The following is a 24,559-nucleotide window of genomic DNA, read 5'->3' as shown; positions in this document are numbered from 1 at the left end:
TGACGAGCCATCGCCTCTCTGCAAGGTCAGGTTCATACTGCTGTCACCGACTGAAGTGACTGCCGGGGGGGCGTAGGATGGGGAAATTTACCAATGCGCAGAGGGGGTTTGCTGCTGTCAACAGCTGGGGTCAGAGGCTAGAGCCCCTTCTCTTTTCCTGGCGGTCCAACCCCAACCACACCAGCTTTTGTGACCTGCTTTCACTACTTTTCCCCCTCCTCGGTCTCTGCGATGCCAGCACAAAATTTTGGACAGCCGGCTAACGGTCAGCCATTTGTGCTAACTGCCCCGGGGGGGTGCTACCTCCTCACGGAGCAAAGGCGGGAAAGGCATCTGAGGAGGTGAGATGACCCCGCCGGCTTCGGAGGACTCCGGAGCGCTGGCTTCGCCCGGCTCCGGACAGGGAGAGCCCATCCCGGCGACCACACTCTCGCCGGCCCGGGCCCGATGTCCCGCTGCGGTGCGCAGGAAGGCCCGCGGCGGCTCCACGACCCGCCCCGCTCCGGCCGCCCGGGCGCGGCGGCTCCCCTCCGGGGAGCCGCCGCGCCCGGGCGGCCGGAGCGGGGCGGGCAGGGGGCGCTGCGGCGCCGGCCGCTGACGGCGGTTTGAAAGCGCGGCGGCGGCGGCGGAGGAGGAGCGGGCGGTACATCGATAGGGCTGACGGGCAGCGGCAGCCGTCCTCGCCGTCGCTCGGCCTTCTTTGTCCCCTCCCCTCGCCGGCGCGCCCAGCCCAGCCGGCAGCGCGGAGCGGGCCGGCCTGGGGATTCCCTCCCCGCGCCGCCGAGGTCGCCATCTTCACCCCTTACCTCGGCCTCGGACCCTGCCAGCCGGGCTGCCGGGAGCCGGCTGGGAGCGCGGGAGGGGGCCTGCGCCGCGCCGCGCCCGCCCGCTTGCATGTGACCGCCGGGCGGTAGCGGCCTCCTCCGCGGATCTCGTCTGCGTCCTCCTCCGCCCCCAGCGCGGCGGTGAGGGGGCGCGGGGCGCCCGGCAGCGGGGGACGGAGGTGCCGGGGCGCGGCGGGCAGACAAAGGAGCGGGCGCCGCCGTGGGCAGCGGTGAGTGGCAGGGCAGGGGTGCGGGGGTCCCCGCTCTCGCCGCCCCTCTTCCCCGCCGCGCCCGCGCGGCAGGTACCTGCCGGCGGGCCGGGCTGCGCCGCGGCCGCTCCCTTCCCCGGGGTGGCGCAGGGGCTCGGGCTGCTGCCGGCGGGGAGCAGGGAGGGGCTGCTCCGCCGCCGCCTGAGACCGCCGGTGTTTCCCGCACCGCCAACCCCGCGGCCGGGCAGTGGCGAGCGAGGGCCGCGCGAGGTGCCCGGGGGCGGCGGGGGCCGGGGCCGGACCGGGCGGGGCGTTGCGGGGGGAGCCGCCGGCCCCGCCGCCGCGGGAGCGGGCAGCAGGGCTGGCCGGTGCCGCGGGCGCGGCGAGTGATGCTCAGCGGTAATCCCGCCTGACGCTCGGACAAAAAGGAGCAAGCAACGGATTTTCTGGTGGGTGACAGGAGAAGATGAAGAGGTGTTTTTCGGGTTTTTTTTACCGCCCCTCCTTGGCAAAGCGTGTGGCGGGAGGGCAGGTGCTGCTGTGAGCAGGTGGGTGGTCGGCGGGAGCGGCAGGGCAGCGCGGCCTGTGCCGGGCACAGGGCGTGGTAGCGTGCCGGGGATGCCGCGGCGCCTCCCTCCCCCTTGGGCCGCGGCCACCCGTGTCCCTGACCGCCGTGGGGAGCCCCGCAGAGCGGCGTGAGGGGCAGAAGGCCGCTCCGGGGGGGGGCGCTGGGGATAACAGCTGTGACTTTGCTGGGCATCCAGAGAGGTGAAGTCCTATTCAAGGCGGTTGTTTGAAACGTGGTTCTAGTCTTCTGGGTTAAGCGTTTGGTTTTCAGGCAGTTATTCAGTGTGTGTAACCCTGTGCTCTTACCGAAATTATAAATATTACTTTCGTAGGTCAGGAGAACATAAGGTCCTGCGACTTTTAACTCTGAAGTTGGATATGCATTAAACTGTAAGTCTTCTGATTTTGTTTTTGAACTTGGGTGGATGAATGGAGTAATTATTTCACGTTTGTGAGACAAAAACTTTGGAAGTAATTTAAATGAAACCCTAAGCAGACTTTTCCCGTGCCCATTGCAAATATAGCCCTCCTGGACTGTGATAACTGATTAAAAAAATAGAAAAGTAAAGAAAATCTATAAAGCCTGGGGGGCAGGGTTGCCTTAAGCTCTTTTTTTAGGTATTTTTTTGGTGATGGGTCTTATTTAATTGTCAAGGGCTGACAGTCGCCTTTTAAGCTTAAATCAATGTAGAGGAAACACCTGTAAGTGTAATACTAGTATGTTTCCTTATATGTAACTGAAGTAATTGAGATTAGATGGTGCTTTTTCCTCACTCATAAGGAATGTTCAGTCAATCAATTTGCTTAGGTAATCTGATTAATAATAGCTCAGTGAAGGTACAGATATGTTTCTGAAAGTTGTTTTTTACATTGTTGAAATATAAACTCAATTTTGAAAGATGTAATAAAATCCTGAATGTCTATTGTAGTAATTTTTTTTGAAGGGTGAAAGGGACTATTGTAGATGAAATTGAAGAATGTGATCAAGCAAATTATTACAACCACTAATGAAGTAAGTAGCAGCTCAAATAAGCCATGAGATAATTCACTGTATAAATTTTAGTATGTACATAAATTTAGTTGTGTGTCAACAGTTGCATCACTGCTCTCTTAATTTCTCCCATTAGGTTGGGTAAGAAACTAGAATCTGGATATAGCTGTCCGGATATCTAAAATTATTTTGCTAATGGGTAGTATTCTCTACACACTTTCTGCTTTGAGGAAGGGCTGGTATCCTTTCCACAGTAGAGAATCAGTTATTCTATGTTCAAGAAACTTCCTGGTGAAGTTTCTGTATAACTAGACCAAAGTTGTATAGATCAGAAATTACAGTGTACAGTCTATAAAACATTATAATGCATTTGTACACCAGAGGAATGAAGAACTCTGAAAATGTTGTTAGGTGTAGCTTATCCAGAAATGTTACAGCTGTGTCATATGTTAAGTTTGATTTAAAGGCTGTTTCGCTGAAATATAATTGACAATTTACTTAGGTGTTGTATAACCAAGACAAAATAAATTGTTTTGAAGCTTGCTAGTAATTCTGACCTTATGAGGGTGTCAGAAGTTCTGTGGTGGCTTGCAATGTGGTGGTCTGTGGGAAGCCTTGTGGACATGGTGGCTTGTCATGATAGGGAAAAGACAGCCAGAAATGTTTTGAGCATCCCATCATAGTTTCTGCTGTCCAAAAAATAAGTTGAGTTGATTTAGAAACAGGAGGGGTAGAAGAGAAATGAAGTGTGTGTTCCAAGTGGCTTTCTAAATATTTTACTGTGACTTTTACCTAGATATCAGAGCTTTCGTTGCAGTGATAAAACATTTACCCTAGAGTAGTGTCGAGAAATCAGATCATGTCCTATGGAGGCATTACAGTAAGCAAGAAGTGTTAAACATCTCATTTCATATTTTTCCCCAACAAGAAGTGTAATCAACACTCTCTTACATTCCTAGAAGGAGTAATGTTTTGTGGTGGTGAAATAATGTTAATCAGCCGTTGCTGCTATAATTCATTGTCCACTGGGGAGGAGTCCGTGTAACACCTGGTAACTTGAGCAAGCCTTTTAGAGCAAACTTGCACAAACTCTTTAGATATTTGTGCCAGACCTTTTGACCCTCGAAGGTAGGGTGTGAACAGGTTGGGGGTTTTTTTGTCTCTTCAGTTAGGATTTCCTGCTAGAATTACAATACACTGTAGAAAAATACTTTTTCTTTACACTATTGACATACAAATTACAAGGAAAACATATTTTATTCTGTGGTGTATGAGTGAGGTGGCAGTTTCTTGGAGTTCAAGAATATTTTTCAAACTATTGAGAACAGTGTTGAGACATTTGCTTTGCTTAATGTGATTTATAGACCAACCTTCAGGCATGAAGCATAATGTGGAATTAAATTACTCAATGTAAAAAAAAAAAAAGTTAAAGCACTTCCTGGAAGTACCTCCCTTGCAGGTCTTTTGTTTGTTTGTTTCATTTTTGGTGAACTTAGCCTGTTGTGGAGTGGCAAATTATATGTAAGCTTAGCATACCATATTGCAAGAATCTCTTGCCAGTCTATTTTGCAAACTCTGCCATGATTCCTGTTAGCTCTATGTGCAGAAACCCACTGGGTTCTGGTCAGTGTCACTGAGTACTTGTATAGAATTAAAATATGACTAACTTTAACTTACTTTTGAGTGATACTTTGATTATTCAAATTAGCTTTCAGCAACTTAGTTGCAGCTCTTGATTACACTTGACAACATGACTCCAGGAACTGAATAGCAATTTATCATCAAATTCATTACTGCAACACATGTTTTTACTAGATATGGTTTTAGCTAATATTAAAGACTGTCGCCTTACATAAACATGTGTCTGAATGACCCAGTTATCTTTGGTCACTGCCTTACCTCTGGGTATCTGTTTCTTGCTGTACACCTCTCTGCGTGCTCAGATTAGAGAAAATGGGTGAAGCCTAGTGTAGCCCTTCATAGAGCCTTGTTGTACCTTGCTGTGTTGTATTCATTAAAATGTGTTTGCTAGTAACTACCATATCTGTTTAACATCAGTCTTCTTGTGTCTCCTAATCTTAATATTGGCCTGTAAAGCAAATAACTGAGTTTTAAAAGAACTGAGGGTGCTGTGAAAGTGTTAGTCACTGTTTTGATACCTTAAAAGTCAGAGAAATACTTTCTTATATATGCTGAAGGTTGTAGGGAATTGGCTGCTGTTTACTCCACAGATGTAGCTGGTACACGTATGCCTGTCTTCTAATGCAATTTTATCAATTCTTAAAGTATACTTAGCAGAGTTAACATGAAGGAGTTCTTTTAATATTATAGCTGTCTTGCTGTATTACTGTTGTGTTAAAAGTACTGAAGCTAAGTGTACATGATGATGCCTGCACAACTAAATTATTATTTTTTTTCAAGAATGAATTTTTGAATAGACTAGATGGAGATGCATTAGAAAAGCAGGGACATGGTATTCTTTCTGTAGCCAAGCCTGGGAGGAAAATAAAGGGGGGAGGAAGAATGCTTCTCTGAAGGATGCTGATCCTGAGATGGGTGGGTTGGATTTTTTTGTTTAAAAAATGTCAGTAAATCTGAAGAGAGGCTTTTGAGTATTCACAGTCACTTAAAGGTTTCAGGATATTTTGCTGAAGCAAGTCTGTCTTGCATGATTAGTGTCTCTTGTTTTATTGCATGACTAGTGATGATGTCAAGAAATAATGACAAATTCTAGGAACAAGCAACCTGAAACAAATGCAGGTGGGTAAGAGAGCAATCAAACAGCATGTTGAAGTGGGGGCTGCATGTAAAGAGCAGATTGAAGAGGAAGTTTAGCAGTGAGAAAGCTTGCTGTTATTAACAAAGAGATTGTAGGAAAGTTATGCTGGTGAGTGTCCTATGGGAGGGTCTGTTCTCAGTGCCTATTATATAGCTGGATAACTCTGCCTGAGGACCCCTTTGGTCTCTTTCTAGTTCAATGTTTCCTGTGTAGTTAGAATATGATGTGTGAGATGAAACTACTAGTCCAAGGGTAATTATTGTCCCAAGAGGAACAGAAGTTTCTCTTGATAACTTCTCCTCAAGTCCAAGAGGAAGAGGAGCTCTCTTGCCTGTCATGAAGCACCGTTACGGGAGTGCAGACCTATTTCAGAGCACTCTTCCATCTTTGTCAGTGTCACCTTAACAGAAAGGTTTAGGAGGGAGGTGTAAGGAGGAAGACATAAGGTGTCAATGTGATCATGAGCAGGTTTTGCAGGCTTCTTCCTGGAAACACGACTATACTGTGTTAACATCCTCCTCTGATTTAGTTAGATTTCTGTCCAATCAGGTTGGTAATATTTGTCATGAGATGTCAGAGGAAGAACTGATACCTTCTCTCTGTGTGTGCAGTAGTGCATCAGAGTGGTATGTGGGAGAAGGCAAGCTGCTGACAGTTGCACTACCTGAAGAGCTAGGAACTGCTGTTCAGCTTGCTTCAAAGTTACGGTTAAGGTATGTTCAACAAACAACTGAAATGGATCTCTGTGGGTTGTGTTCAGTGGATGGCTTGCTTGTTTGTCTGATGTTCAAAGTATGGATCACAGTATAGGCCAACATCTAGTAATGTCAGAGGTCTATCGAGTTGCAGTTACCTGAGCACTTGATCTGATACTGTGGTTATTAGAAAACTTGCAGCTCAGTCCTTCACTGAACAGAGTTGGAATCCTCTCCTCACCATACATAAATTGTAGCAGAAGTGTCATGGCCAATTATGAGGTTTGTTTGCACTGTATAAATCATTGCCTCCATTGCCTCTACATTGGAGGAGAGGTCCTGGAGGAGAAATTGTAATTCATCTTTAGTATAGTAAAGGAGAAACTTTCATCTAAACAATAAGGGGCTCCTAATGCTGGGAGAAGATTACACATGGTGATGACCACTCTGATCCAATGATTTTTCACAGTAAAACAGTTACAGTACTTACAGTTGCACTTTAGGCAAGCAGGGATAAAATATTGTAAGTATCTCTAACCATTTAGGCTAAAACAGAGAGCTATTTGTTTTATCAGTATATAAATCACAGTACAAGGGCAAAACAATGTGTGAACTAAATGACTGATTACAGACTGCATCATTGTTTGCTGGGTATTTTGGTGTCTTTTGCTTTTTTACAAATTACTGTGCAACTCAACATGTTTTTTTTCTAACTGTACATCCCTTGAAATTTATCAGTTATTACACAGAGTTCAGAATTGTTTTCTTAGGAAGACTTTCCACAGAATAGAAAGTGTGTTGTCACCAAAGTCTTCCCAATTAAAATCCCAATTGTCCTCATAGAAAAAATAAGTGTATCTGTCTTTGGAATGAAGTTGGTGATTTCTATCTTAAACTTAGTGCCTTTTCTGACATAAAGTACAGGCCTATCTTTGTATGAGCTTGATATACTTCTTCCCTCACTGCCTTTTTGGAAGGGGATCTTTTGTCATCTTTCTTGTACTCACCCACTGAATTTGGAGACTGGATGTTTAGATTTTGTCCAAAAATAGGACTTTCATAAATTGCAGTTGGCTTCCTCGTCAGAACAGTCATACTAGTAAGCATTGAAATATTACATGCAGAAAGCTCTTTGTCACATCTATTGGTGGCTTTTATCTTATGGCTCATGTTCAATAACTCTTGTGCTGACTGATAACATCTCTTTTAATTGGCCCCATGTGATGCAGCTATTCTCATCAAACACCAGTTGCTAAAGGAATTCTACCTACTCCTTTAAAGCTTCCTGAGAACAATTTTTCTTTTGAGCTCAACTACCTATTTCCCCTCTTAACCCTTCAAGTGAATGATACCTTGCCCTGATTTTCCATACTGAAGTCCTTTTCTAATAAGCTGAGTTTTATAAGGTTTGTTCTGCCTTGAGATAACAAAAAGAAATTAAAATTGATGTAAGAAAGTAGTTTGAAGTTAAGAGTAGTCCTATTCACCTGAACTGTGTAAACAGATTTTGAGATATGATAGAAACTATTTTCTCCAGCCAAAAGTGTGTGTGTTTCAGAAGCAGGAGTTTACCTGTTTTTTATTTGGTGGTGACATATCCAAGAAGTCAATCTACAGTGGACTGAAAGGTTTAGAAAGGTTTAAGTAACCTCTCAATTTTAAGGGGAGGGAGAAGGGAGCAGGGAGTGGTCTTCAAATAATTGCTTTAGTTTCGGTATTTCCTTGCTCATCAGATTTTTTTTTTTATTATCCTCAGGCATGTGGGGGGAATAATTTGTGAAGCTAATGGAAGACTAAGTCAGTAGCTCTGGTGTATTCTTTTATTTTGTTTCCTTTTGTTGCTGTTGTTGTCCTATCAAAAATTCATCTTACACAAATGTTTAGGTGATCTGCTTATAGTGGGAGCGTATCACTGGTCACATCACTGGTACAGCCAGGGTTTGTTGTGTAATCAAGCCTTTTTATTTCAGTGTTGAAATAGTGACTTATTCTGGAAGATTAATCTAGGTGTGTCCAGCTCTTATTTGACACAATTGTAACTTGTTTTCTGCTAAGCTGTCTTGTAATGGGTAAGCCTTGTGATGCTCTTGAAAAATGTTAGCTGGACTTAAGACTGCTGAGGTGAATTTGAAGGGGCAGTATGTCAGTACAGCCACTCTATCGTGAAACATGTGTTTGACTTCAATGCAGTTTTTCCACATGGACCATCCCCCAGGGTCCACTGTTGCCAAGCTTCCTGTGAGGGTTCTGAAGAAGAGCCTGTAAATCCCTGCACTGGTGCCTTTTCTTCACCCATGCATGATTGTTATGTGGTGCTTCCACTTACCTCGGGCCTTTCCTTCCCAGGAAGTCAGTGGGAGTGGTGAGGAACACCTTTCAGTTTTAACCGTTTCAAGTTAAACCCTGGCCATGATGAAGTTAGTGGTGAACCTTTCATTGAGATCTTAAATCCATTACAGTTGTGTCTGTGAAGAAAGTCAACTGCATCTCTGCAAGAATGCATTTGCAAGGGTAATATTTGTCATTACCTGCAGGTAGCAGTTATAGTGAAGTCTTGTCCTTTGTATTTCTTCATTAGAATCATAATTGTGTTAGTTGTATCCCAAGGTGCTTACAAACTCAAGTATGAGACATTATCACTGTATATACAGGATAATACAGATACTGGAGGTTGGGATAGATTTGTTTGTTTAACCTATTGTTTGGTTGGGGCACAAAGAACCAAGAATTGTTGCCTTTGCTCCCAGTCCTGTGCCCCTTATGTTGGCAGGATATGTATGTATTCACAGTAAGATGATCCTCATTTCTTAAGATGATTTTTTTGTTTGTTTCTGTTGAAAATGATAATAAAAAGAAACTGTGTCAAGAGTGATCCCACTTGTGGGAAACTCACAACAGGCATAGATCTGTTATAGTCCAAGTGTGAATTTTAGTGAAATAGTATATAAATTAAGAATTCCTTAAAAAGAAAAAAGAAAATACATTGTTCTGAAAGTGACACTTTTACAGATAGCTACTCAAATGTTGACAGAGATAGTGGATGATTATAGATTATGCTTTTTATACTGAATGTATGCTGTTTCTTTTCTCGAATCCTTAAACTTAGTTCCCTTTCTTTCACATAATGTGAAAGCTTTGTTGCTTTGTTTCTACTGGTTGAGGTCATATTAAGATATTTTTGTCAGTGTTCTTCTGTAAAGACAGCTTTATCAAACTATTTGTGGCTTATTGTCTCTTTAAATGTAACTTAATTTGTGTTTGCATCTATTCAAAGATGCTGAGGGGCATTTCAAATACTGTACTGTTCCAAAATCCCAGGCAGCAAATTTTGCAAATCACCATGGTAATGAATGTATGTGTGGGGGAGGAAGGCTAAAGTCAGAATCTGCATTAACAGAATCTGTTAATATTGCGTATGCTCAGTGCCAGTAGCACTGCTTGTTCTTTGATGTAGATATGTTCTTTGCTTAATTAAAAACAAAGTAATATGATGCAGCTAATACTGCATATAGTCTGATTTTTAATCAGATTTTTTTTTGTAATTCTGAAACCAATCCACTGAAATAATCAGATATGTGGGTAATCATTGAGTCTTCTTTCTGTTCAGGAAATGGCATATAAGAATCTTGTAATCTAGCAAAGAAACTCCAAAACTCTTTTGTTGCCTAAGAACTTATGTATAGGCTTAAAAGTCAGTGTTTTACAACTGGAGCTACATATCAAGGACACTTATTACTGATAGCTCATGTCCTGGTGATTTCTGCCAAGTCATTGCGAATGTTTTAGGGTTTGTGGTTTTGGGCAAGCCTGTCTGGATGCTTTTGTACATGCAGTTGTTGTCTTAGACATGGAATTAGTTCTGAAGTGCAGTCAATGCTAGTTTAAGTTAAAAAAAACAAAACAAAAAAACCCTATTTTTGAGAGGAACTGTGTTCTGTTTTAGAGTGCTGAAACTGGTTCTTAATAATTACCCTTATACAGTCAGTGCTGATGACACAATCTTACAAATTCCTATTAATTTATACGAAGACTGGCTATTGCTTTGTGTGGTGGACAGGAGAAGTTAAACCTGACATTTCTTGGCTCTTTACTACTGTAGTCTAAATAAACTGAAAAAAAATGGGAGACTTGGATGAAGGATGATTTATTTTCCCCATCATTATATTGATTGTCTCAGATTCTAATGAGTTGCAGTAACTTACTAGTTTAAAAATACTGGCCCACTGTATTGAGAATTACAGAGGCATTGATACTGGTTCAAAATGCAGACCAAGTTATAATGACTTTTATGTTAGATGGCCTGAGAGAATAGGCTTATTCACTCTTTCATTGCATAGATAAACCCTATAGCAAAACCACCAAGAGGGGTGTGGAGTTGAAATGCTCTCTGCATCACGGTTCAGATGAGTCGGGGGGGGCTCATGAGAACTGGCAGAGCAGAGTGATGAGCCCGGCATGACACGGAGTCATGACAGTCATGACTCAGTCACTCTGTCCTGAACTTACACAGTCAGCTGTAGGTCTGAGCCATCCGTGTGTGCATTCACATCACTTGGTGTCTTTTGTTTTTACAACGCTATTCGCTTGTTATATGCAGTCTGTTGTAGTAATAATACTTATTACTATGGTATTTTTTTCTTCAAAATGACAGGCCCCCTTTCAAGAGGGTAAGCGTGGGAAGTGATGACTCCGAAAGTCTTTGCCTTCGGAAAACAAGTTGTGGTTTTTCAGGGCTGTTTTTGCGAAGGCTGAACTCCACTGTGTAGGCAGTGGATCTGTTTGTGTGGGTAGTGACTTGCTAGGTCCTTTCTTTACTTGTTGAAGAAGGAGATGTTTAATGTCCACTAACAGGGTATCTCTCTTTCTAGTTCTCTAAAAGACAAAGCTTCAGGGTCGATAGGACTTCAAACAAAGATCTGTTGTAGTTTGGGGTGGGTTTTTTTGTTCTGTTGATTACCTCGACCTGTCTACTTCTGTTAGTACAGGATTTGTAGTAGCACACAGGTTGATTGTCACCTGTGTGATTTAAAGCAGACAGCTAAGGGATTATTCATACTAGATTTTGAAGCAAGAATTTAAGTAAATTACATCCTTTATCTGATAAATCAGTTGAAGTTATTAATGTCAGGGTCTCAAAGTCTAAGTTGGCAGGTATGAAAACACAGTACCTGCTTCTGAAAAGCATACTATTAAATGCACTTTCCTCCCACCAAGACCCCTGACAGTATTAGGCTCTTTCAGTTGTTTCCTTATGAAAAAGGAAAGCCTTTACATACAGTGAAAGAGATCACTGTTAGATTTAGGTTATATGGTAGTAAAATAATCTGAGAAAGAAGTATTAGCACACAGATAGTTTTTCCTTCTCTTTATGAAACGCTTAGCCTCTCAAACATTGTAATACATGCTGGGTTTCTCCATACTAAAAATCCAGTGTGTCTAATTGGAATGAAATACAAGATTTCATGCCTTACATAGCTGAATTTCTGCACTCCCAGCCTCTGACCCAGGTATCTTTCAGTCTTCTCCTTAGTGTGTTCATGCAGTGTTGTCCATTCATCATCCAAGTAGACACACCTGTGTCACTTGATAAGCCGAAGAATTTCATTAGAACAGAGAATAAATAGGAAGGCTTGATGCCAGCACAGATAAACATGACCTGGAGGTCAGCCTTCTATGTGTCTGACTCCTAGTAGTGTCCAAGAGGATTATTTGCTTTTTTTTTCTTGAGGAGATTTCTGGAGGCCAAGGGAGGTAAATGTACACATGATAAAATATTGAAATGTCTTAATGTTGCTATCTTCTGAGGATCTCTTGAACAATGTTTGAGGTGGGGAAAAGGTATTCTGAGATAAGTTAAAGTAGGCTACTGTCCCAAGTCCTCTTCTAGGCTAAGTTGGTGAATAGAGATACCTTTCTCCTTCAGACATATCTAAGTGTAAACTCTGTCTCTACATTGTCCTCTAAAGGACTCTAATGTTGAGACTTACATACCTCTGATAGGAATGGGAGAAACTAAAATGAGATTTCATTATTCTTTGTGCCTCAGCTTACATTTAGTGTTACATACCTTTAGGGCTCTTTTGCACAGCTCTGAACTCATTGACATTTATTAACTCCATTCACGTTCATTAGGGCTCTATTAAATGAATTGGTGTACCAGTTATAAGCTCATAATGAAATGATGAAATATGCTCTACTGGCTATCTGTAACTTTCTGTATGTATATGTGACTTTGCCATTGACTGGAATGGAAAGATGATTGTAAATCTGTGTTTATATACTATATATGTCTATAGAGATATGAAAATAACTTGGCAGGTGCAAAACTAATCCTTGGTATTTTTTCCACTTCTGTTTTTAATAGCTTGCAAAAGGATCAAAAAGTCATGTTCTAATGAAGATAACAAAACCCAAAATAAAAGTTTAGATTATCATTTTCTTATGGATAAACTGGTGAAACTGCTGAAGTTCACTGTCTGTATTTTTTTCTTTTTTTCAGTGGAAAGGACTGAATGTTTACAGGCTATTTAACTCTTCATCTATCATAAACTCATGGCCTCTTTAGCTTAGAAAATACTTTTCCTTAAGACACAAATGTATTTTTAAAGCTTACACTTTACATATATAGTGTCTTCAAGTTCTTTACCGAATTTCAACCTGTTCTGTGTAATTAGAAAACAACTTAGAAAATGTTATGGGGCTGCACTAATGATTTTTCTCTCTGAATTGGATACACCTAGTAATAACAGCATTAATTTTATCAAGTCTGTTAATGCTTATAACACTTTTGTAGCTGCCCCATCAAAATAGACTTCTTTGGCATTTAAGTTCTCTAAAGGAATGTGTATTTCTTCAGTAGAATTGTACTAATGTGTATGTTTCACCTTTCTAAGGTAATCTGTACGTCATTTATCATATTGATCTGTACTTTGCCATCTTTGTTTTCATACACTGGTTTTATACTGAACTTCTCAAAGGTTAATATGACTTAAGATGTGATGGACTAAGTAAAATAAGAAATCATCTGCTCAGATTATGTCAGGATAACAATTAAATCGCCTGCTAATGTTGCAAGATTAGCAATTTCTTGTAACTGGTTAAATCATTAATTTAATTATTATTTAGAACTACAGGAATGTACTGAATTGTTAGCTCTGAAAACAAGGCTTCAGACAAACATAAAGCTTCATATTCTCATGCAAATGCTAACACTTAGACAATTGCTATTTATAACTGACATTCTTAATAAATGAGTGATGTGGGCAAGTCTGCAATAAACTGTCCAGACTTCACAGAAAGTGGTTACAGCTTGATTAGTAGTGTGCCTTGGCAGTACCTGCAAACAACCATTCTTTCCACTCTGCTGGCTGGTACGTTATGCCAGTTCATTTAATAGCCTTTCAAGCCAGAAGTCTACCATTTATAGAAGTGGTTTTATGAATTAGATTGTCCATTAGGATGTGGGTTTAGTCTACAGGCTTCATTCATCTGGGACTCTAAAATAGCTGTGGCACAATGACTTACAACTACTGGTCCAGATCTCCTTTGTGGGTGACTTTTAAAAATGTTATTGTACAAGGATGGCTTTAATTGTTCTGTCCTGCTGCTCTTAACAGCATGGCCCTAGACTTCTAATGCTACAGTTTAGGAAAGTGCAATTAATTTATTTTCTACTTAGTCTATTTTTCTTTAAGGAGAGGGGTGGAGGAGGACTTTTGTCTTAGAAGTCATAAATACAGATATTCTTATATATGTGTTACCTCATTTGTATAAGTATTGTTACATATTGAAATGGCTTATACAGAATTGCAGTCTCTACATGTTTTTAGGATGTTATGTGTGCTATTAATGTGTACTCTGTGCTGACATCTCATAATGCAGAATTGTCTCAGTTTTCTCTCAGTAAAATTTACTAATATGAATCTTTCTCCATTTTTATTTCGGTTGCATTGCATTTGAGTGAGGAGGTCCATGTTTAACTACAGTGAAATTAGTTGGTTCTCCTATCTATATATCAGATACTGTCCACAGAGTCTTTAACTAGAAGGTAGCCAACTTTCAGTGACAATTCAGTTACAAAATTGACATCTACTCAAAAAATGCATGTTTGCCTTGCTGGCTTTAAGGATTTTACTTGCCGCCTTATTGAACTTGTTAGGCAACCAGTGCAGTGTCATGTGTTTATAAGCTGGTTGCTCAGCTGTTTTGTCTGAGGAACAGCTTATTGTGGTATGATTATTATACCAGGGGAAAGAAAAATCATCAGAACCCTGCTTACAGGTTTTCTGAATATAGTTTATGTGGAGCCCAAACATTATGATATTGAAGTGTTTTCCCTGTGTGCCTCTCCTGTTATGTTGATAGCCTCCTGCTTTGCTCCGACTAGGTGTCCCATCTTTGGGACCTGCAGTTCTCTAGCCCTTCATCCAGTAACTCTACACCTTTTATATAGTCTGTCAAGCTTATTGTTCTGTCAAGTAAAGTTTACTTTTGTCTCCTCTTCATTATTCTGAGGTAACTAATGATAAACAAAGGGTAAAAAGCTGTTGTCTGACTCCTTAGCCAAAGGAAGGAGACTCAAATCTTGTTCTTTCCACAGAGTCTCTGTGTGTCACTGTCAGGGCTATGCAATCATTGAACGTTATTTTCATGAAGGCAGTTACAGCCAATTCCTAATGCTGTTCCTCTTAGTAATCCATTGTTGTGAAGTCTTTCTTTTTTGACCACCCAGGTTTCTATTCTAACAAAAAAGGTGATCAAAGCTTTCTGTCTCTGACATGTAACGCTGTCCAGACAGGTTTCCCCCTTCCCGCTTTTCCTTCCCAGCATTATTCTCTTAATTTACCATTTTTCTTCATTTATAGTCTGTTTTACCTGCTCTTATTTGCCTCAGCTCTTTGTTTCTAGTCCATAAATTTTCTGACAGTCTTTTCTGAAAACTACAGGGGTAAAGATTTAAAAAACCTTAATTTTACTTTTTAAATCTGGCTTATGTCAGTCTGAGAAAAAACAGAAGACTCGGTTCCCTGATTTGTGAGCAAGGAAGGGCTGAAATATGACAAACAAGCCCCCAGTGAAAGTCAGCAAGCAAATGTCTTGCAATGTAGTGTGAAAGATGAAACACTAGGGAGCTCAAGTGTAAAAGAGAGGTTGTTTGTTGTTTTTTTTTTTTAAATAAAATCTACAAAACATTGTCCTACCTAACATAGGAGATGCATAAAATTTAATTTACTACTACTTCTACCTTATTTTACATGAACATTTGAAGTGTGAACTGGATTGTTTGGAGTTTTCAGCTTTCCTCACAGCTTCTGTCTGTTTTGAAGCCCATTTCTGATATACGAATGCTGTCACAACAGTTTGTCATTACAGGTGGATGCTCTCTGAATGCAGGGGTGTTCTGGTTTGGGTTTTTTTTTTTGAATACAGGTTTAACACCGGTAAATAATCCACTGCTACTCCAACAGCAGATTCTAGAGCAGCGATTGTTGTTGCTCAGAGCCAGCTCTTATGAATGTGTTTCCTTTCTGTTATTGCCTGCAGTACTTGTAATCCATCCTTCCTTTTACTGAGAACTGCTAACTTGGTAGCAGATGTCATGGACAATAATTCAATAACAAACTCATTTGCTAAACCTCACACATGTCATGAGACTTAACTGCCAAGTTACACATTTCTGTTGGGCACTTAGTACAAACCAGTTATTTCCTGAACTACTTGGTGTTGCCAGTGATCTGAAGGGTCATCAGTAAGAAGGATTATCTAACTAATCTTGCACACAAAAATGTTGGAATATACATCTGGTTTAAGGCCTTTCCACCAGCCCCTGCTAATGTTAAGGTGTGACCCTAGCAAAGGGAGCAGCCAAAACTAAGTAGCTGCTGCTTTTGAACCTGTGCTCCTTATTTACTTCCTTTAACTATGTCATGCATGTATATACACACACACATATTTTATATATATATTTTAAACAGTGTGTAAACATATTAGGATACGAATAAAGAGCACCCAAGAGTGCACAAGTCAGTGAAGGTTTCTTCCAACACTGCATTGAACAAGGTGGCCTCTAATCCTTGAATTCATTCACAAATGGCAATAGTTCAGCTGTTCTGACATCTGTGGTGCTCTGCAAAGGAGAAGAGTTGGAGGAACTCCTGACTCTTCCTCTTGGTAGCTGTTTTCTTCCTGCTAACATGAACTTACATTGGTCTCCGTTATAACTATTTTGCATTAGGAACTGTAATAGATAGTTACTTATACCATTTTTTCTCTCCTTTCTTGCTCTCTAGAATTGGGGATCACTTCAGTGAATAACTTGCTGCTTAAAGAAAGGACTAGAGTAACTGAAGTTGTGAAATTCAGGTAGGTAATACTGTCAGTTTACTTTTTACTTTAAATGTTGAGGTAAACATAGATGACAGATCTATGAATATTCATTGTGGTACCAAAACCATCAAAGCATGATAGGAATTTTAACCTTAAGGAGATTGGATCTGGTTTCATGGCTCTTCTCATGAATTCTAAGTGGCATTTCAAGTGCCTCCCTGCGATGAGCCCCTGATAAGTCCAGCAGAATTATGATATGCAAATGTCCTTTGTGCTCATAATAAAAACAGATTGATTAATATTCATATCCAATTCAGACTAACTTTGACAGGAGGTCCAGGTACTTTGTGACCCTCAATTAATTTAATGAATTATTTTTGACAGCATTAAATTGTCTTCTTGTCCCAAGAGACTCTGGTATTCATGGTATGTGCAGCCACATATACTTTATCTAGATTTCCTTCTGTAATTTTCTTACCAAAGTATATTCTTGATGGATTTGCTAATTACTTTATGGCAATTTCACATTCCTATTCCTTTGCTCAAAGTAAGGCTTCTAAATAGCTCTCCAATACCTAATTCTTCAATAAGATGACAAAACTCCTTTGGTGTTCTTTGTGTGATACCTTTCATAGCTTTAATAATTTAACTTGCAATTTAATATCATATGCTACTGCTTATCCTGGTTTGCTCAGCTTTGAAGGACCCATCCAGCTTGACTTTACTACTTTGTAATTCCCATCAAGTGCACGTGCTTTGGTGTGGTGTTAAGTAATGTACATGAATGGCCAGTGGTCTTCATCGGCTGAATTTGCCTCCAGCAAAATTCTGGGATAGATCTATTCCTATTCGACTTTAGTAAGTGATACAATTGCAGAGCATTTATGTAGGGTTAATTTCTGTGAATTGTATGAGTACTGACAGAACAGTTAAACCCTGAAACTACTGCTGGCTTCTTATGAGCTCAGGTCTGTACAGCAACTTCAATTTTAGAAGCTTCTAAATTCTACTTTAATGTTTTCCTTTACTGTTTCATATTTTACTGTCTAAAAATCCAGACGAATTGTGGAGGAGGATTCTGTTAGGTAACAGTACTTTAGGAAATGTGCATAAAAACCTCTTACGCATGCTGCTTCCTCAGAGGTGTAACTTGTGGAACACATTGCACAATTCCGCGCATTGAGAGCAAAGCCTGCAAAACACGGTTTCATTTCTCCGATACTACATAATAAATATCTTTCTATTTTACCTTATTCTTTGTGCTTCTAAGCACCATTCATGAAATGTGTAATTCAAGTAGCAGTCAAACTTGATGCTTTACCCTAAAAATACTGTTAAGTATGCTGAATTTCATTTAAATACTGGTAAATGGCTTACATTACATTTTCTGTTTCCTTCTTTCTCTCTCCCTTCCCCCATGTTCCTTTGACAACTCTGAAGTGTTTTCAGTATGACTGATGATACCAGACATGTTTGGGCTTATCCTTTACGTTGTACACCTCCTTTCTATGAACACACCTGTTTTTTTCAGCTCTGATTTCACTATTACTTGCAGAATCTTTCTGCCAGAGAGCCTGGGGAAGGAAGAGTCTGCACATGAATTTACCCTGGAGAAGGATGTAACAAGGAGGTGGTTTTATTACTAGCATGTGAAACTGGAAGTGTAAGTGGCATCCCAAAGTGGGAGCAGGAGCTGCAGCCTCCCTGGCTGGCCCTGCGGTTGCTCCTCTGGGCTGCTGCTTGCTGCTGTGCCTCAGGAGCATCCCCAGACATTTATATACCCACCCTGTGGAAAAACGTTTCATTGCAGAATGAGAACGGGGTGTGGAGATGCAGAATCTCTGTCTTTGAGACTCTGTCAGGAGGGGGGAGAGAGAAGAAGGAAATGGTAGCCCAATCAGGTAATTTTAAAACAAATAAAAAAACCTACCAACCCCATAAAACCCCACAACCAAAAAAACCCACCCTGTGGAGGTGGATGGAAGGGGGAGAAGAGAAGGCAGGCAGTTGGGTAGCAGATGTAGGGATGATAAGGGCAGGTAAAAGATGGTGATGTCTCTTTGAAGAAGAAGGCTGAGAGGAAAAGAGGAGGAATATTTACTACCGGAGGTGATTAAGGGCTGTACTGCAAGCAGCAGGAGGAGGGCATGGGCATGGATGAGAGCTGATGTAGGAAGACCAAGTGGGGAAGAGACAGGACTTCTGGAGCACTGGTGTCAGTCGGGGTGATCCCCCCTGGAGCAGGGGGAGGCAGGGAGCAAAGAGAACTCCATAGTGCAAAAATATGTGTATTTCATTCTTGTGCCAGAAACAAGTGAAGTGCAGTGGGTGTTCCCAACCTGTTGGCTGCCCTTTCTGTACATGCTCCAGGAGTGTCTGCAGGAAGTTTCAATCACAGGTCGGGAAGTACAGCCTTCCTGACTTGCCTCGCTGGCAGCTATGAAATTGGTGAGTGTAAAATCTCCATAAACATCTTACCATGTGTCCTATTCCAGACTAAAAAACCCCATGCTTGAAGTCCTAATATTTTTCTTCATTTATCTTAAGTGTGTTGAGGTTCAGACTGACAGTTTGTAAGATAGTGATGCAGGACAGTGCACCAGGGCCATTCCCTGTTGCCTCTTTACCTAGAACGCTGCAACTTTTCCCTCCCTTGTTTCCCCCCCCCCCCCGCAATTGTGTGGCTGGACTTCAATCTTCATTCACACAGCCAGTGTTTCTTGTCACATGTCTTTCACCACATGGTGGGTGGACGTACTTCCAGTCATGTGAAGGAGAAAGCATTAAGGCTTGTGGCTTTTCATTGTAGTTAGTATTTTCCTTATCTGGTCTCATGATACTCTGAAACATATACTTTCCAACTGCTTAGAGCAAACCCAGAACACTCTAAAAAAAATATAAGTTGTTTTCCTTAACTTTTCCAGTGTACTATTACTACTTATCACTTAATTCATTAAAGATCTAGAATACTGGGGTAGGGGAGAAGGTGGAAAAAAAATTCTTTTCTCCCTTCTGGAGGTAGTGTCAAAATGGTAGTGAATTTAGATAAATGCTTTTACACCAGTAAATGACTTGAGTTTGTCAAGGAAATCCTTACTCCATTTGGTCTAGCACTAAAAGCTTCTACAACACTTCAGTACGCTCTTGCAGACAGAAGTCCTAGCCTAAAATGTTAGCAGACTATCCATGTGTTGTGTTTGTGACTGGATGCCACCACAGAAAAGCCTGCATATCTTCAAAATCTGAAATATGTCTTTTCTATTACCTTGCTTTTGTAGTATATGGTTTTCAAATGTGGTTCATGGGCTGTCTTTTCTGAGTAAGATTTTCATGGATTTTAGTTTCCTGTGTAAGGAAGTGTTTAGACTTAGTACACCACACTTTAATCAATTCTGTATGACTCCAATTTTCAATTTAATAATTGATTCATGAAGTTGGAGAAATGGTAAAAAGAGAAGTTTTAGTTCACTTATTTAATTGAAATTTATATGTGCTATTCACTTTAGGGGCAAAGGAAAAAGATTCCCATAAGATGTTGGATTTTAACATTTAGTTTAATGAAGGACTCTTGTTTTTAAGTTTAGCTTAACATCTACCTGCAACTCCTGAGTTCTGATCATTGCATTAATCCTGTAGAATAACTCTGAAGTAACACAAATGCAAAACTGTGCTCTTCTGTTAGTCCATTTCAGATGCCCATTTGTATAAATACTCACATTTCATACTGCTGTCTCTTGCACCAACTGTGTTTGTGTCTGACTGTCCTCCACTTCCTTCATTGTTAAACTTGGGCCAAATCACTGGGGTGCAGCTGTATTGTGTGACTGATTCAGCTTCTTACATAGGTCTTCAAAAATGGTTTTGGTTTTTTCCCTGAAACATTTTGTTTGCATTTTGAAGTAGAACACAGATGATCTAATTGACCAAAACTAACACAGAAGTCCACAGTACAACTTTTGCTGTCACTTTACTGTGAAAAGTGGAACATGAGGAACACAGTCACTGAAGCTTTGTGCCAATGGAAACCATAAAACAGAAGAAAGTTAGGAATCAAAGACTGTCAATAAGAAAATTGCTGTCATGGAAGCCAACTTTCATTACACCTGTCTGTATGAAGAGAATAGTAAACAAAAAGTAGGATAGGAAAGTGTGTCGGCAATATTGGTTGATGTCTAAATTAGACATGTACCCACAAAGGAGGACAAGCCAGTTTAAGCCATCCTGCAGTGTAATGGGGAAGGGAAGTAAAGCACGAGACCCACGAAGAAATGATGCTAGGAAGTACACCTGCATGATGTTCAGTTACTGTAGTTTGAAATATTTAATATACACCCTGAGAGATCTTTCATTTTCAAGGTTTTATATTTAGACTTCTAACTAGCTATAGAATGTACTTTAGAATGATATTTAAAGTATCTCTAACAGATTGGGAAGTTCTGTTCTATAAGATTTTTTTTTTACTCTTTCTGGAAGTACAGTCGTATGCTGTAATCTTTTCCTTAAATTGGCTAAGCTTATGTACAGTGTGAAATATGGCATCCTGAAAAATCTGTATGTGCTTCCTGCCCTCTTACACACACTGTACTTCGCAATCATGTTTTTGTTTTTTATATGTGATTTTATGCAGTAAAAAAATCTGCCATTTTGTAATTAAGGCACAAAACCCAAGAAGCCTGAGTGTAATCCTGGCTTTTACCACCATGAATAATCATGGCTCTACAGAAAATACCTCAAGCAAATGTGGTGTGTAATGCTCAGGACAAAGTGCTGTCTGCAGTGAGAAGGCCAAGGACAAATGCTCTGGGACTAGTTGAACACTGGCATCCTGTTTCCTGGGAGAGTCCAGGCTGAGTGTTAATGGTCCTTGTCCCAAATTGTTTAGTGTTTACTGTCTGTCTTCTGTACATCATCTTTGTAGTTACCCTCCAATGTGCAATGCCTACCCATTCAGAAAAGCTACCAGACAATGTGCATGTGTTATATATAGTCAAATTAGATTGCTGTAGGTATCAAATAATTAAGGGACTGTATTTTACAGCATGAAATTACTTAAGATACTTAAAATCTAGTAAGTTAGGTAGCTCAGAGGCAGAGAAGAGCTCATATGAAGTCTAAGAATCTGAGCTTTACAGCAGGCTGGATGCAAAAGTGAACACAGTGGAGGAGACCTGATTCCCTTACCATATCTAAATCTTGTTCTTGAATTCCGGGTGGAACTTCTAGCCATGGCAACTGTCCATTTTATTCAAAAGAAGGAAAAGGATAATATTCTCTCCTATATTAATGATATAGTATCAAGAAGGAAAGAGGAAGTAATTTGCTAATGGCCCAATTTAACTTTCAGGTTCATCTTTGCTACAGAAAATAGTCTTCCACTCTGATGTCTTCTTTTGGACCAACAGTTGCTACAGAACACTGAAGGACATAGAATGGATTATTTTCTAGTTTTGTTTTTTAACATTATGTACAGCTTACTGGGTACTCCTTTAATAGGAGAAGCACTTTAAGCTATGTCCCTTGAAGGAAGGATGTGTTCCAGTAAGCACTTACTCAGGAGTTTGGCACATAGATTCGAAATACTGTCTTGAAAATCTTACTAACATTCAGCTTTGGACATGCAGATTTCACAGACTTCTTGCTTCCTTGCTGTAGTTTCACAGACAGCTAGTCTGCATGTTTACTCAAGTCCAGAACTGTTGCAGTTTGGTTGACCTGTTTGGATGCTACCCTGTGTCCAGGAGAGACTGATCTAGTTTCTTGGAATATGCTTCATGCAAATCATATTGGGCTTCTCATACGACAGCACTCTGTGATGTCATTTTCTTTTTAAAATATGAGTGAAGTAATTTCTTGCTGCTCCTGCCTCCTTAAGCAAAAGCTAGTAGCTGCAACATTTTTCAAGAATCTGATTTCTTCTTTTGACTGAGGCAATTCAGAAGAAGCAGGTTGTCTTTCTGTCGTTCTCTGTATTGAAATGTACCTCAATCTTTAATCCTTCTAGTCTTTCTTGATTCCCAGTTATTAATCCTACCAGGAATGTTATCTGTTACTGAGTAGATTGGGGAGGAAGGGTAAGTAGGCCAGTATATTCCATTATTCCTGTTGCATAATAGATCCATGCCTCTCTCTGGTTGGATTATGCATGACTGACCATTCTTTTGAGGATGATTTGTTAGACTTCATTCCAAGTATTTGTCAACAGTTATTCTGTCAGTCAGGTTGGGTCAACCAGCCTTAAGTATGAATCATGTTTGGAGGCTGAACTGCATTTGTGCATCCTGAGCACATTGACTTGTTGGTGCAGGGGTTTTAAGAACTGAAAGAGTGGCCTCAAGTCATAAAACTTTCTTAAATCCCATTGACAAGCAAAAGAGGAATGGTGCTTTTGAATTGACTTGGGCAGGAAAATAGTGTTGAGGAAGTTGCAGTGGCTTCACTGGGGCTTTTGTTTGCTTTTTGGTTAATATGAGTGAATTAAAAAATGAGAATGGTAATGCCAGTCTAGCCCCCTTTTTAAGAGTAGTCTCTTCAAGTTAGTGCCAGTATTGTTGAGGAAGATGCTTTTACTGTGGTGAGGTGGAAATGTGAAATACACTCTCTTAAAGAGGAATGCATAGGTGATAGTTATTTGCTATACATGTATATGAAAAGATGTTAATTTCCTTATGCAGAAGAGGGAGTGGAGGCATGCAGAAGCATTGTAATTAATTACTGAGGGGTGGGGGTGCCAGAGGAATTGTTTGATTTGTAAAACAGCAAGCCAAATCTGTAGTTGTGTAGCACCTGCTTTTCTCCACTCTGGCAGGCTTTGAGTGGAAGCTGCTGGGTACTTGGCACTTCTGAAAATGTAGCTACCTAAGTTTCCAGTTGTGTTCTGAGTTGCTTCTAACATAAGGCTCCTAACTTGAGATGCTACAAGAGACTGGGGTGCTGCCGTATGGAATGTTTTCTGCCTTCGAATGGACTGTGACTTAAGAAGTACATGAAGAACCACACTGTGACGTGAATCTCTGTAGTCCCAGTTGATTTTAAAGTGCAGATCCCCAGCCTAGTTTGTACACAGATTTTTTTACTTGATTTAGCTGTTGAAGGGAAAACAAACTCATGGAAGATCATTGGAATTTCTCACTCTTTGTTAAGAGTTGCCATAGAATAAGAATAGGATTTACTGTCAAAATTTCATTGTTTACCTTCAGATAAGCCAGTCTAGAAAATTATTTTGTCAACAAGTGCTCTCTCATAAATACAATGGTTCCTTTGTTTCTGTACCCTTTTCCATCTGCTCTCCATCTACCTCCTCAATATCTCCTGCACTATCTTTGCCTCTGGATATTTAGATATATTTCAGCAAAGCTCCTTAATGCAGTGGGTTATCTGTTGTGGTATCATTACAAGTGCTTTTACTTCCCCTTTTTTCAAATTTTTTATTTGTTTAAAAACAAACAAATCTCCCACCCAGTTCTTTTATATTGTATGTAACCTTCAGGCCTGTTTCATGAGTATAGTTTCTTTTGCTCTGCTCTGCCTTGGTTCTCTCCCTGTCTCCTTCCCCCAGTATAACACTATAACCTTTCCTGTTACCTTTCTGTCTCTTCCTGTTCCTGTCACCTGCTTGTATCTCAAAATAGCTGTAGTGGTCGTTACCGCTGTGGAGATGCTGATAGATGGACCCAGAATTTGAGGGCTGCTGGATAACGTTACATTATGAAGTCCTTTGTGGGGTGGCACGGGAGAAAACCGTAACTACTTCTGTTTTAAAAGCCTTGGGAAAAGCTGCTAGCTCTGCAAAAACTGACTGTAGTGCCATTTAAGGGAGAGGGGCTTGGTATGCGTTACTAATGTAGTAGTGGAGGCACTTGGATGCTCTTTATTAATATATTGCATTGTTGTGGCTAGTAGCCCCTTGTAAATAGGCATCAAATTGTAAAGCTTTGTTGCAGAAAAGTCTGACCTTGTTATTTGCCCTAAAACAAACTGTAATGAAAGCATGTGCTTGTTCCAGTCTCTAGAGACTGATATACTTTCATTTCCATATAAATTTAACAAAGTCACATAGCATTTACTTACCGGAAGCTTCTACAGTAGAGTAGCACTGCAGCTATTACTAATTTGGTAGTTCAAGCTGATCTCAAGTGTGGAAGTGGTTTTTTGTTTCACTGCTTTTTTTC

General features: G+C 40.6%; 1 protein-coding gene and 1 long non-coding RNA gene across 5 annotated transcripts in view; both read left to right on the top strand.

The window, feature by feature from the left end:
• The first annotated feature begins 650 nt into the window (after positions 1 to 650).
• Positions 651 to 24,559, top strand: part of CDC42SE2 (CDC42 small effector 2) — an 87,334-nt gene continuing 63,425 nt past the window's right edge. Inside the window, exons 1-4 of one of the 4 annotated variants that reach the window (XM_072859941.1) lie at positions 651 to 1,054; positions 1,933 to 1,990; positions 2,545 to 2,612; positions 16,355 to 16,427. The gene's annotated coding sequence lies outside the window, so the exon portion shown is untranslated. Of the gene's footprint in view, positions 1,055 to 1,932; positions 1,991 to 2,544; positions 2,613 to 6,000; positions 6,084 to 16,354; positions 16,428 to 24,559 lie in introns of those variants that run through there. The other 3 variants (XM_072859939.1, XM_072859943.1, XM_072859940.1) reach the window with 3 other exon arrangements.
• Positions 17,999 to 18,736, top strand: LOC140650869 (uncharacterized). Its single transcript, XR_012042188.1, has 3 exons — positions 17,999 to 18,054; positions 18,202 to 18,292; positions 18,700 to 18,736. It is a non-coding gene; the product is annotated as an uncharacterized lncRNA (long non-coding RNA).

This window comes from Ciconia boyciana, chromosome 4 (assembly GCF_034638445.1).
Source record: "Ciconia boyciana chromosome 4, ASM3463844v1, whole genome shotgun sequence".
In the NCBI taxonomy this organism is placed as follows: domain Eukaryota; kingdom Metazoa; phylum Chordata; class Aves; order Ciconiiformes; family Ciconiidae; genus Ciconia; species Ciconia boyciana.
This window is presented reverse-complemented; position numbering and strand designations above follow the sequence as displayed.